The sequence below is a fragment of the Vollenhovia emeryi genome, unplaced genomic scaffold (assembly GCF_000949405.1).
Source record: "Vollenhovia emeryi isolate VEMERY1.0 unplaced genomic scaffold, V.emery_V1.0 DF939128.1, whole genome shotgun sequence".
NCBI classification, from domain to species: domain Eukaryota; kingdom Metazoa; phylum Arthropoda; class Insecta; order Hymenoptera; family Formicidae; genus Vollenhovia; species Vollenhovia emeryi.
This window is the reverse complement of record NW_011967238.1, coordinates 19460-23930: the sequence shown is the minus strand read 5'-3', so window position 1 is coordinate 23930 and position 4471 is coordinate 19460. Positions and strand designations below refer to the sequence as shown.

The 4471-nt window shown below is 39.9% G+C and overlaps 1 protein-coding gene across 1 annotated transcript in view; it reads right to left on the bottom strand.

Annotated features, from left to right (window-relative positions):
* Positions 1–1681, bottom strand: part of LOC105568703 — a 14456-nt gene extending 12775 nt beyond the window's left edge. Inside the window, exon 1 of the mRNA XM_012024571.1 lies at positions 1471–1681. The gene's annotated coding sequence lies outside the window, so the exon portion shown is untranslated. The remainder of the gene's footprint in view (positions 1–1470) is intronic.
* Positions 1682–4471: the final 2790 nt, after the last annotated feature.

Below are 4471 nucleotides of genomic sequence, written 5' to 3'. Positions count from 1 at the left end.
GGACCAAGTTCTAGCATCGTGGACACGGGCCTTTAGGCCCAGTTTCACCAACCCAGATAGCACAAGACACTCCTATGAATATTTTGAGAATATTCTTCAAGAATAATTGGAACATCCCATAGGCCATTCTAATATATTTATCTTACGTTCGAGCCCAACTACCACAGTGCTCACATGTATACATATATTTTATAGCTCGACTCTGTCTTATTCGACGACGATGATTGACTTAGTATCATTGTATCATTGTGTAATAAATCGATTAAATAATTAGCCAGTTGGGTTGACTGTAAGTTTCCCGTCTCGATTTATCTTATGTTCATAGAATATTCGACTGGCACTAGTATAAATGTTTTTCAAACGTGAATGGAATAATCTATTGAATATAGCGTGTCGGTTATACATGGTATGATCACAGGCTTCGCTGCCTTTTGCATAAGATAAGTGTATTACACAATAAACAATGCGCAATACGTAAACTCGATGAATGCTAAAAATTTATTCTGAACAAATATTCCAAAGACATTCGCGACGAACATTCTGAAAACGTTCTTCTTTGTTATGCGAGGGGCAAACCGCTGGCCAAAATCTTGTACACCAATGCCCACTAATGCCCAGTGGGCATTACTTTATCTTATTATCTTCTTTTATCTTTATAATGCACTATGTGTGCTATCTGGAAACTGGTTGTTTAAGCTTAGTTTAATCCGTTCTTTGGCTCTTTCCAACTGTTACTTCAGAAAGAGGCAAACATGAATTGAGCTAAGGTTAAAGTTAAGCTACGTTTGGTGAAATCGAGCCTTAATAACATTAATCTGCGGTTAATTTAATCATTGAAACTACTTCTTGCGAAAAAGAGAAATTAACTCAAATTAAAACAGAATCTAGCAAGATGCGAAGCTCGCATAATCTCAGAACGTATTCATTTATTTGCAGCTTAGAGACCTTTGCCAACGAGTGCAATTAACAGTTGAAAAAAACTACACACGGAAAATAAATCCAACCTCAGAAGGGCACGAGCGAGACTAGTTCGAGGAGCACGTGTTCGAGCCTCGTTTCAAGATGACAGAAAATTTGATGAAAGTTTGAGGGAAGCCGTTTTTAATGGCGCGTGAGGGAGTATCTCGAAGGCGAAGCAACAAGGTGCAAGGCGAGCGCGAAACGTTTGCGAGAGGATAACTGGAAATGCGCTCGGCCTTTCGGCGCGAAGACTCACATGCAAAGCTGATGCAGCATGCGGGAGCAATTTTCGTGATGTTACTCTTCGGCGGGCTATGGACAGTGTGCGAGAAGCGTCCGAGAGAAGCTCACTAGATTAGACGCACGCCGCTAGCACAGGAAATAGGTTAGGGCGTGTCGGACGGGACGAAAAGCGCTCTTAGATGCCTCGAAGTAAGAAAAAGCTCGCGATTACGGGAGGAAGGAAAATGTTCTCTATCACGTGCGCAGTCTCACGCTGTTCCGCTTTACCTGGTGGCGCTTCTCTTCATAAAAACGAATAATTTCCACGAGTCAAGCCGCTCTCGTCTCACTCGAACTGTCCGATCGTATCGGTTCGTGTAGCCTGTGTGTAGCCTCCTAATCGCTCGCGTTTCAGGAATGATGTAATATGGCGCCGTGTATAAATTTCTGCCGAGCTCGCTAATTCTCCCCTCGTGTCCTCGCAGAGAGCGCAGAGACTCGCGCGTCGTCGAGAAAAAAAGGGACACTAGATGGAGGGCATGCGCAAAAGTTTACGATCACGTTTCAAGTTGATTGTAAGGTTCGTTTTCTATTGCCGCGCTGGTGAACTAGTGTAGTAAGCCAGAATGAGAAACATATATACTTGTCTTACTCTAATTTGTTGCACCAGTTCACCAGTGTAGCAACGGAAAACAAGATCTATAGGTAGAAGAAAACTTGTAGCTACCTTCGTTCGAGAATTTACTTGAGTGGAAATAATTTAAATTTCGAATACCTGACGCAGGGCCAGCAACATTCTATTCTAGGGGCTCGATCATAAAGCGGGGAGCCACACGTACACGTACCGGCATAAATGCTGTCCCTATCCTTGTGAGGTGCACGCACACAACTACAGGGACTCTAGTTGTGTGCGTGCACCTCACAAGGATAGGGACAGCATTTATGCCGGTGCGTGTACACTTTTGCATAGGCATGAGCATAACGAATTTGATTGGTCTATAAGCAAATGCACAAGGAAGTGGTCAAATCTGAAATTTTATAGCACTACATTGAAATTTTATTCGGTGATATTCCAGATTTCACCAATCGTAGCACATGGTCATTTATAATCTGGATCATTTTGATCTTCTCGCGAAAGCAACCCTTGGAAAAAATTCATAGTCCGTTCTTATATTTAAAATCATCTTAAGTATACTCTTAATGTGTTTTTAACCAATCACAGAGTCGTATTAGTCCCAGTCTACAATAGAGATTTAAGCCCTAAGCCTTAAGAAATTGACTAATCACAGTCGCGCATTCTTCTCATACTTGACCGTGATTGGCCAATTTCTTAAAGCTTAGAGCTTAAATCATCTATTGTAGACTGGGACTTAGCCTTAACCCCTGGTCCACAATGTTGCTTTAGCCCGGGTCTACAATAGGTGTAGTAAGCCTTAAGTCGTAAGAAATTGACCAATCACAGTCTGAAGTGAGGAGAACAATCGCTTGTGATTGATCAATTTCTTACGGCTTTAAGGCTTACTACACCTACTGTAGACCCGGGCTTAAGTAAGCTGTAAGCCTTAAGCCGTAAAAGATTAACCAATCATAGGCATTTATTCCCCTCGCTCCCACCTGTGATTGGTTAATTTTTTACGGCTTAAGGCTTACAGCTTACTTAAAGCAAGATTGTGGACCAGAGATAAGACAACACTAAGGGCAACTTTCACCAAGCGCCGGTTAACTCAACCGGTCTAGTAACATGCAGGATTGCAACCGAATCTGATATATTTTCTCAGATTCTCATCAGATTTCTCATCAGATTCGGTTGCAATCCTGCATGTTACTAGACCGGTTGGGTTAACCGGAGCTTGGTGAAAGTTGCCCTAAAATGATTTTGAAATAAGAATCAACTGTGAATACCGGCCTATGACTATTAAGCCTCGTCTACATAGAAGTCGTAAAGTCGTAGTCGTAAAAATAATCGACTATGATTGGTCAATTCTTATGTGTCTGACGGAATTGACCAATCGCAGTCGATTATTCTTACGACTACGACTCTGCGACTTGCATTGTAGATGCCGCATTAGAATCGAGTTGGGGTGAGTGCTCTTGCGGTGAAAATACCAAACTTGAACCCTACCTTATCAAATTATAAGATACGGTCCAAGAACCGTATCTTATAAAATTTTAAGGTAGGGTCCAAATGAGATTCGGTAGAAACGACAAAAGGATCGAGTTAGGTTCCTGTAGTGTTGCCAGCAGGTTAAGTAGTAATAAAGCCCGCTGCAGACGATGCTATTTTTCCTGCTGGATTGCTTGCAATTTACTAAACTACTAGGAATCCTGAGTGCTGAGTGGTGCAACGATAGTAATTTACTAAATCGCAAGCAATCCAGCAGGAAAAATAGCATCGTCTGCAGCGGGCTTAAGTAGCTTTTTGATTTACCTCATTTGGACTCTACCTTAAAATTTTGCAAAGTAGAATTCCGATTTTTGAATTTGGTGTCTTGTCTTGTAAACTTGTAAGTTTACTTGAATCTTGTAAGTCTAACACATATAAAACTTCGAATTTTTTAAAACTCAGAATTTTTTCATATAATTGAGACGCCTGCCTAGAGAGAAGGGAGGAAGGAGCCAGGTTCAAACCCTGGGCTGAGGTAATAAATTTTCTGTATTATAAAAATTGCCAGATACGGTCAATAAAAATCACTGATGTTAATTACTTCTGGCGACTTTTAAGAGTATGTATATCCGGAAATATGTATACATATATAAATTTTTTTCTAGGTACGTATTACAAACTGTTATAAAATTGTAAAAAATTTTTAAAAGCCACTGGCCATAGGACTGAACCAATTTTTTGACAAGACTGTACACAAAGATAAAATTAGTAGGTATCTAGCTCCCTCGACATGCATATTTCAGTACTTTACTATTAATCAATAGTCATTATATTTAGACAGGAAACATCTTGGACATGCTCCGATAAGCGTACAAATTGTATACACTCAATATGTGTGTAAATGTACGAAATATAAGAATGAAGAATTCCCCAAATTGAGGATTCAAGAAAAATCTTGCCTTATTATGACTTGTAGTCGTATTTCAGTTTCACAACGTTTTCCAACAAACTGTAGATTAGCCTGTCGGTCAGCTATTAACAGCGAATTGAATAGAAAGAACTGATGATCTTAAAATAATATTCGTGAACGAATATTATTCGTGGCAAAGCAGTTGTTGGTTAAAAAATTTTTTTAATTATATACAATTAATATACATGATCTGATTTAACTCGTGCGATATAACC